Raw genomic sequence first — 10,391 nt, 5'->3', positions numbered from 1 at the left:
TTGTAAAAAAAAACTCAAATGTATACACTATAATTTTTAATGAAAATTTTGAACAACTTGCAATCAAAAATGCTTTAGATTTGCAAAACAGCTCCCACTGACTTTTACATGAGCTCAGCAACTTTTAGATGCTTTACATTTGAGATTTTTTACCAGGGGTGCTTCGCCAATGAGGCGACTTGAGGCTGTCGTCTCAGGTGGCAGCGCCCCACTAGGTATCAGGGGCAGCAAAAATGCTGCTTCTTGTACTTTAAGAGCGAATTTCCGGGAGAGGGGGGCAGCTGAGGGGCCAGGATCGCCCCTGTGTTTTACATTTATCTTTTACATATTTTTTAGCCAAATAAATAACATACATACAAGTTTTTTATAACATAATTCAATCGAATTTTAGCGGTTTTAGAGGATTTTGATTACATTTTATTTCTCTAAAACCAGGAATGAAGGGGAGATATAGAGTTAACAGTTAGTTGTATGTATTTTACTTCTGTGCTCCCCCCTCAATCATTGTACTTTTTCCTTTTTCTCGCCCAACCTTTTAATTATTTAATTTTAATTGACAGGTCTGAGATGCCGGATTTTCGTAGTCAGACTTTTTCCATACTCGGGGTATAATAAATCCCGGAATGTTTTTGTTTATTTTTTTAACACTAAAAATTCGGATTTTATACTAAGAAAACACAATTTTTCCGAGTTTTTGTTATTATATTTAACATGAAATTCTGAACATATTTTATTGTCATACAGTTATTGTTAGGAAACTTCACTTTTTTTATGAATTACATTTTATGTTCACAGTGTGTGAATGGTGTTAGAGGTCCATATGTTATTCCATTATATAATCATAATACTAGCAATATACACAGTCCCTGCACTTTATTATCCATAAAGTTCAACTCACAAAAAGTAATTCCATTTCTCTACAGTAGTAACTGTATTCTGTCATTTTGTTATAATGCCTTTAAGACTTTTGTACCAAAACTTGGCAAATTTACTACCAACACTAAAAAGGTATTTCCACCAGAATTTATTGTTGTAGTTTATACTTTGCAAAGGTATACATTTTTAACATACCCTGGCACCTTCCTGTTTGGTTAAACAATTTTGTTCTCCTGAACAAAACATTGGATGTATAGGCTGATCCTTCACCTACGGGAAAACGCAAATATAAAAATCTAGCATCAAAAAACTGATGAGTTCATGTAGAATGGGAGCTTTATTAGAAAAATGCAAGCTATTTTTTAATTCAAAGTTTCGAGATAATTCAGTGTGTTTTTACTGTATTGAAGTTGTTTCTTCCACGTTTTTAAGCAATCAGGTTTTTGAGATTTTTTTTTTTTAAATGTTCAAAATAGAAAAAAAATTATATTATAAATCTGCGTCCTCTTGCGCTGGCTCTTGCCAAAGGAAGGCAAGTTTAAATAGAGAGCCTTTCTATTAAGGACAACAGACGTAGTTAACCATTTAAAAAAGGTCTTTGCTACATAAAGTAATCATTTGGCAGTGTGGTGTTTCTTACTTGTTGTAAACAAAGGATTATTAATAAGCCAGAAGCAAAGTATGTATTTTCATTTTTTATTGTAAGTGATAACAAATGTATACATTTTAAATTGTTTTCCTTTTTGAAATGCTTCCTGATGAAAACCTAAAGAGAAAGCTTTCTCTTATCTATAAGGTTGATCACTGCAAAATCCCTTATATTAGTAATGTTATCTCTTAGGATTTAATACTGTATTACAACTAAATGTAGCTTTATTTTTTTTTTTTTTTTTGCAGATAGAGAAACTGAACAGCAAAGGATTATAAAAGATACAGTAAGTATATTTTAAAGCATTACTGGTTATTTATTTCTAGATTAAAGAAATATGTTCCTGCCGTAACAATTCTTAGAGGTAGTGCAAAGACTTATGATAGTTATTTCCATTAATGTCAGTGTGAAAAAGTTCTGAAATATTCAGCTAATATAGTTCAAAGAAGTCATTTCATTCAGCTGTGTGAATTTTGGTTCTATTTATCCCTGATAATCCTCATAAATCATTCAAAGACTAGTGTGATTGCAATCCATTTCCATAGAATATCTTAATACAAACATAAAGTTCTGTTTTAGTTTTTCTTCAGTAATTATTTTTGTAGAGTGGTTAGATTTTTTTTACATCTGAAAGTAATTTAATTAAGGAGCATGTTTCCTCACATAGAGAATTAGTCACATAAATGTGCGTGCATATTTATATTCATTAAAGCAATTGAAATTAATTGAAAATCAGTCCAAAAACATTTTGTATGTTCTGGGATTTTAGAACAGAATAATCTGCTATTAATGGCTGCCTTCCACAATTTCTACTTTTTAAAATATTCATAAATGAAAGAAATATTTTTTTTTTACCTAAATTAAGCTAAAACACAAAAAGACACATGCAAAATTATCAAATACTCTTCATCCAAATGACTAGTGTCCGAATACTTTGGAATGTAGAATATGGCTATGATTCAGAATGCTATCCTTATAAATGTATTGATCTGAAACTCATTTATGCCTTCTTGAGAACATAAAGACAAAATGTTCCGAAGAAGTGACTTAAACACTTGGCAAAACATATTTTAATGACTAAATATTTTCTTGTTAATGCATAATATTGATTTTTGAAAACAGAACCACTAGTGTATGACACTGCTCTTGTATGTTTGAAAATCCTGTTTCTTTACTTTTTTATATTAATTTCCATTTATTATATGTAGAAATAAAGTGCCAAGTAAGTATGCCATACAGGTACATCCTGTGAACAACTGAAGTGGAATTATATTCTCTTGTCCAAATGAGTTGTTTTACTGGGGATTATTTATAAACGGTTGTTTAGGGACATAATCAACTGAACAAGCTGGGCCTCCTTGTTTTTATAATTGTAATAAAAAGATAAGTGCAGGAGAGAATGGTGTTAGTGGCCCTAAAATATTTATAAAAATAAATTAATCCAAAACCCCTTAACCTTTTTGGTGCAGGCCAGTATAGTTTTGCTCTATCCAGTGTGTTACCATATAAGCAACCATTTATTATAGATCAAAGAGCCCACCAATACTTCGAATCTACAGCGGCTAAGCTACAAGCTGTATGTGGGCACTGTATATTCTATGTTGCATGTCAGTAAAACTGTTAATACATGTTGGATGTATGGATGGGCAAATTTTTTTGCTTTGTTTCGCCGAAATATATTACGCTCATAGACTTGTATGGTGTCATGCGTCAAAATAAAAAGACGTGCGTCAAAAAAAAAAATTGCCGCACGACAAAATTTTTTGGACGCCCATAGACTTTAATGGGCATTTCGCCGGCAGCGAATTTTTGTCGAAACGAAACAGGTCAAATTCGCCCATCCCTAGTTGGATTGCCTCAGATTTTTAGAAAAACTGCCTCATCCATTATGCCTATGCATATATTAAGTCAACCCCATTATACCAGGTATTATCTCCTGCTTTCCAGTAAAAGGTGCTCATATATGGGATATTTACATTGTACTTTATGGGAAATGTAGTTTAATGACTAATTGAATTCAAATTTAAGGGTATATTTTCTCACATTTGAAGGGCCCTCTGTTAGTGATCAAAACAAATGAGTTTTTAAACATTTCCCCAGATGCCATAACCGTTATTAGGTATTTTAGCACAGAGTCTTGCAGTTCCAAAGGATTGCAGATAGATTGTTGGTACAGAAACTCCTGATGATTCCCATGATTACATGTTGGATACATCAAATGACCACTTCTTCTAAGTCCTTGATATCAGTTGCCATATGATTTGGGTCAATTAAAGTTAGAAACAAGGTCTCAAGTGATAGCAAGGCAGAACATCTATAGTCAGTGAAAACATGAATAAAAACCCCTATTCAACTGTTATTCTGTATCTTGCACAAATCATTTTGTTTGTATGCTAAACTAGACAGGATAGTAAGCTTTATATAATATATATATAAGTGCAATCTATTAACAACACCTCAGCTTAAATGATGTGATCTTTACTCCAGGGAAAAATAGCTTTTAGAGCTTGTATATGAAGTTTGATGATTTATATATTGTTTACACAACCATGGAAAAGATTTCAGATAATTTGACTCTGCATTTTCTTCAAGGTAACAAATTAAATTACCGTCATGGCTATGTGTTAATGATGAATTCACAATAGGATTTTTTTAGTAGTTTTCAGAGGGAAAACTCGAATTTGAATTTATTATTGTTGTTAATACAAACATAAAGAGACAAAAAATCCAAAAAAGTGATGTACACATGATCATGTGTCTTTCAGTTGCCCTAGAATATAAATAAATATGACACAAGAAAGAACATTAGTAAGAAGAATTATCCAGGGTATAAAATTCAAACTTTTGAGTTTTTTATGGTCAAAACTGTCAAATTTGATTAGAGTTTCTTTTAAAAATTCAGATTTTCAAGACTTATCATACTCTGACCCTAAGAGTTCAAATTTGACTATTCACCACCTAAAACCTGCCAAACTGCTGTTTAAGTAAATGGGAGACTCAGTTTGGAGTTGTTTGCAGCCTTCCTGACATTCGTTTTTTTTTCGGAGAAAAAATTCAAATCAAGCTTTTTAAATTCAAATCAAATGAGATTAGAATTGGTTGAGCTTTTAGGTCGATTTAATCCATTCGAGTTTGAAAAATTAATTTTTTAAATAAATTTCGATTGGTCATATTTCAAATTTATGGGAGTTTAGGGAAGTTTTTGAAAACTCACATGAATTTGAAATTTGACCTCTGATAAATGTGGCTCTAAGCGACAATATGTCTTCCTGTCCCAACCTTCAAGTTTCTAATTCCTTTCCAATTTCCTTTAGTAGAGGACTTTTAGCTTAAATTAAAAGAAAAAATATAAGGTTAATGCTTATTCATTAAGGGGCAAATTTACTTATGGTTGAATATCGAGGGTTAATTAACCCTCGATATTTGACTGTCGAAGTTAAATCCTTCGACTTTGAATATCGAAGTCGAAGGATTTAGCACTATTCGTTCGATCAAACAAATGATTAAATCCTTCAAATTGTTAGATTCGAAGGATTTTAATCCATCGATCAAACGATTTTTGTTTGACCAAAAAAAGATTGCTAAGCCTATGGGGACCTTCCCCATAGGCTAACATTGACTTCGGTAGCTTTTAGGTGGCGAACTAGGGGGTCGAAGTTTTTTCTTGAAGAGACAGTACATCGACTATCGAATGGTCGAATAGTCAAACGATTTGTAGTTCGAAACGTTCAATTCGAAGTCCTAGTCGAAGGTCGAAGTAGCCCATTCGATGGTCGAAGTAGCCAAAAAAACATTCGAAATTCAAAGTTTTTTTTCTTCTATTCCTTCACTCGAACTAGTAAATGGGCCCCTAAGTGTTGAATTATTGGGTAAAAATCTGTAGTGATCCTAGATTTCAGTTCTCAGATCTAATGATCAGATCACTCAAAATATGGAGAGGTAATGTCCAATCCAATTCTCTTGTTAGTTAATACGTTTGCACATGCTGGAGATCACTGGCTGACAACATTTCAAGTTTTTGGGGATAAATGCTAATACAGATTGGATATTCACTCATCAGAGCAGTTATTTTCAGGGCAACCGTACTGATTTAGAACTCTATTGTTTTGGAAATCGTGAGACCTCATTTAAAGATGCATACCCTTATGTTCAGATATTCCCCCCCCCTGTAATTGAGTGCTGAATGATTTGAAACGTATGTAAAATAATGACTTTCATAAATCTAAACATGACCAAAATCTTTCTTTATAAAAGAGAAGTTGTTTTTGTACACTGAAACAGAGTTGCAAGTCATATGTAACTGATTCTGAAAAAAGGAAGGCAGTACCCCTTCTTTTGTTATATAACAGTGTAGTAAGATTTATCGAAAGGTCAAATTTCGAATTCATGTGAATTTTTTTCCCCTTTCTCCATTCCATGTTACTCTTTTACTCTTTAATAAATTCGAATATACTCATAACTCGAACGGGAGGTTATATAAGAAAAACATTGAATGTCTAATACTAAATTGATTAGTAACTATCCGAAAATTTAATTTGTATACGATTCATATTAGATTAGAGTTTTGAAAAATTTGAATGTCAGGAAGGCTAAAAATATCTTCAAATGGCTCAACGGACCTCTGCCATTGACTTGTACATGAACTCGACAGGTTTTAGGTGGCAAATTTTCAAATTAGGACTGTTTCCATGGCCAAGTTGTGATAAATCCCACATTTGAATTTACATTCGAATAGGGGGATTAAAATTAGAATGTGTGAATTTTGACACCATTTTTTTCCCCGAAAATTCTGCTGAACTGTACTGTCACCCAAAATTTCCACTTGTTAATAGGCACATGCAGCTAGAAATATTTTGTTGACAGCTTCAAAAGGTCGAATTCATTTTTTTTCCCGAAAATTCTGCTGAACTGTACTGTCACCCAAAATTTCCACTTGTTAATAGGCACATGCAGCTAAAAATATTTTGTTGACAGCTTCTTGCTTAATTGGAAAGTAGTCGTCATTTTTTCCTCCAAGTAAAGCTAGTAACCCTGTCTGTAATAAGGTAAAAATCATCATTTAAGCTGGAGGGCCAGAATCTGTTCAGAGAATAATCCAGAGCACTGTTTTCAATAAATCTCTGCCTTTTCTATTTCTAACTTGGAATGTGTTTAAACTGAAATTCCAGTTCTACTCATTTTCTGACCTACTTTCCTACCAGGGGAAATTGATTCTTGTATGAAATTCCTCAGGGTTCAACTCTATATTTGTTTTTTTATTAAGTTAATCTTGGCTAGAAAAAAAAATATTTTTAAAAATCTTACATTAGTTATGTGAAATTAATTACTCAGCAGCCACTGGTACTTGATCATAAGCTTGTAGTTTCCTTCAGGCAGGTTATTCATTCAGTTAATTATTTGTCCATGTCATATAATATAATGTACATCCTTTAGTAACATATATTAACTTTAAATAATGCATACTTATTTGTTCTTAGTAAACTACAGCTGGTAATTTAGTTTTTTGAAGTATCATCATATTATATGATATACATGTAAATATGTAAAACTGACTTGGATAGGGCAGATATTGATAAAGACAGGTATTGGCCCTGTTATCCAGAATGTTTTGGACCTTGGGTTTTCTGGGTAAGGGATCTTGCTGTAATTTGGAATACCATACCTTAAACCTGCTAAAAAAACATTTAAACATTAAATAAACTCAATAGGCTGGTTTTACTTCCAATAAGGATTAATTACAGTACATCTTAGTTAGGATGAAGTACAAAGGACTGTTTTATTATTACAGAGAAAAAGGAAAAATGTTTAAAATTTGAATTATTTGTTTAAAATGGACTCTATGGGAGATGGCCTTTGTGTAATTTGACGCTTTCTGGATAACGGGTTTCAGATACCATACCGGTACTATCATCTTTATTACAAAGACAATTATAAACAATAGCAGCACATTTTAAAAAGTCCTTAGTGTGGCTTCAGCTATTGGCCCTGCAAAAAATTTAACTTTAGTCAAGTCCATTAACAGTTAACAATATATGACATATGAACAGTATTCATTTGCATGGTATAAAGAAGACAGCAAAACCTGTAGTATATAATCATAAGTATGAATCATTTAAAATGTCACTTCATTATTCAAAGTAATGCATTAAAAGTTGTCATTACATTTACTCCCACGTAATTTACAATTTGTTTAAATTTTATGCAATAATGTTATTTTCAAAGGGGACTATGTTATTTTATACTTTACATACAGTAATTACAAAGGGATTGAAAGTAAAATTTAAAAAAAATAATTATTCCCAAACATGTAATATACTTATATCTCTAAAACAATGCTACCTTTTACATGATCACTCATAGAATGCAGAAATCATTTTAAATACACGGTAGAAAGTGACAGAGAAAGGCTTAAAAATTTATTTTAAAAAGAAAAAAAAAACAACAATAAAAGAAGCGGTATACAGTAGTGTCCCCGCAGTTAGCAGTCAACTTTAAGCGGCAAGCTTCTCTAACTTTTGCCTTTTTATCTTTAGTTTAATTTATCTGCTGAGGGATAGCAGTGTCCAAAATCATCATTATAGGTTTAGCTTCCTATTTTTCAACAAATTGCTTCCACAAAGGCCCATCTATCAAATTGTAACAAAAAAATATAGTTTCAGATAGTCAACCACACATTTTTTTCCTCTTATTTGCCTTTGGTTTTCAAGGTAACCTTTTCAGAGGGTTAACGTTTCTCATACAAGTCTCTTTATACTAAGAGGCAGATTTATCAAAGGTATTGAAGTTTTTGAAACCAACTAAATTCACAAACTCTAAAAGCACAAATGGTCTTAGATTTATTTAAAAATCTGAATAAAAAAAAAGTAGGAAAGAAAAATGTGCTAGAAAATATGAATACCTAAAAACCTCTTTAACTTAAATTTCAGACAATTCCTAGAGAAAAAAATACAAAAACCTCTAAAAGTTCAGATTGATTTAGAGCAGCCCAATAGGATCAGTGCAGTTACCATTGACTTCTATAAGACCTTGACAACTTTTACCTGGTGAAGTTTTGTATTAGAGGTTTTCGGGGTTTTTACACTTAGAGGAACATTTATCAAAGTTCGAATTTCAAATAAATGTGAGTTTTTAAAAACTCCCTAAAACTCCCATAAATTTGAAATACGACCAATCATATATTTATTAATGACTGCCTAGTCAGTTTTCGATCGAATAGGTCAGTTTTCGATCGAATATGTCCGTATTCGGCTGAATTTGAATTGTACGAATTGAAATCTTTCAAAGTCCACCAATTGACTCCAAATAAGTTCTAGGAGGTCCCCCTCAGGCTAAAACAGCAATTCGGCAGGTTTTAGATTGCAAATTTTCGAAGCTGAATTCAGATATTCAAATTTTCAAAAGTTTTTCAAATTTAAAAATTATTCCTTAGTCGAAGTACACAAAAAATAGCTTGAAATTCAAATTTTTTTAATTCAAAAATTCACCTTGAGTTTTGATAAATCTGCCCCTATATGTTTACATGGAAATCATAGTAATCTTCATCACTCTCCAGAGTGGATCAGTATTCATCCTAATGAAGTGCATAATTGTTAGCATTGATGTTTGGTATTACGCATGCTGCATTATGAATTCCATCATTCCTTGTTGTAATAATGTAGTTATTCATAAGAATTACAACATGTATACTTACTATGTCAGGTTTACATCAATAGTTTCGTTTTCATTCAATGTTAATCGATTGAGAACACTGACTAACTTTACAAGCTCTAGCCTGCCTTAAAAAAGGGCAATCAACGTTTCTGTAGCCATTGTCAATTGAATCAATGGGATTGCATTTGTCAGCATTCTCTGAATGTCCATACCTTTGGAATATCACTGTGTTACTCTGTAGTTTATAAATGTGTCTTTGTTAAAAAAGTGGTCAATCATCTTGTTTTTGTTTTGTTCGACTTTCCATGTAAGCAGCTATCAACTGCAGGCATTTCCTTCTCCTATTACTGTGTTATATGAAAAAGGTGGGAAAGCATAGATTTATTTCTTTGGTTCATCACACTTTTCAAGGAAAATATGTTCTTGCAGTTTTTGTGTACTATGCTGAGAGATATACAGCTGGTAATGTACATACTGTATTCTGTTGCCTATGTTTTATTGTTTGGAAATAAACTTACAAGAGGGTACATGCAAGATGGACAAAGATTTGCACTTACAGTAGACCAATTTACTGTGCAGAATTAATCACTTTTTCTTTTTTGTATGCCTTACCAGCTACAGGCAGTGGCAGTAAGGTGACAACGATGACAGGGAACACCAACATACCCTCTCCAGGGATAAGTATCACCATGAGTTTGTTTTACTCCTGCTAATTGGACATGCGCTACCAATGCAGCATGCTTGCATATAGATGCATTTTTTTACATTAACTATGTGCTTGAAATCATCAGGAGCAGAAATTAAAGCTATGATAAAGCATGACAAGTTATTAGTGGTTTAAGTTTCCACTAAAATAAAACTTAGAAGATATATAAAAAAAGTTTATTAATAGAAATTATTTGTTTCCTCACTACTTGCCTCAGTTAAAACTGAACAGCGAGAAATAAGGTGGAGATTGAAAATAAAGGCCTATAAAGCTATTTGTAGGACATTTCCTATGAGAATGTTTTCAAAAAAAGTCCAGTAAAAAAATCCCAGAAGATATTATTTAACCCCTGAGAAAAGACACTCGTTGATATAATGCAACTGGCTGTTCTAAGCAAGTCAAGCGTTAACTACCACAACAAGGTGGTTATGCTGGGGATTTGGTTTATGCCAGAAAAAGGTCACTGTTTTTTTACTGTAAAACATTAATAAGACTTTGATTTCAGCCACT

The 10,391-nt window shown here is 32.3% G+C and overlaps 1 protein-coding gene across 3 annotated transcripts in view; it reads left to right on the top strand.

Annotated features, from left to right (window-relative positions):
* Positions 1–10,391, top strand: part of LOC108713136 (synaptotagmin-1) — a 305,972-nt gene that overhangs the window by 88,229 nt on the left and 207,352 nt on the right. For all 3 annotated transcript variants that reach the window (XM_041588587.1, XM_018255925.2, XM_018255926.2), the window contains one exon: positions 1,774–1,811. The gene's annotated coding sequence lies outside the window, so the exon portion shown is untranslated. The remainder of the gene's footprint in view (positions 1–1,773; positions 1,812–10,391) is intronic.

This window comes from Xenopus laevis, chromosome 3S, assembly GCF_017654675.1.
Source record: "Xenopus laevis strain J_2021 chromosome 3S, Xenopus_laevis_v10.1, whole genome shotgun sequence".
Lineage (NCBI taxonomy): Eukaryota > Metazoa > Chordata > Amphibia > Anura > Pipidae > Xenopus > Xenopus laevis.
The sequence above is the reverse complement of the archived record's forward strand: the minus strand, read 5'-3'. Positions and strand labels throughout refer to the sequence as shown.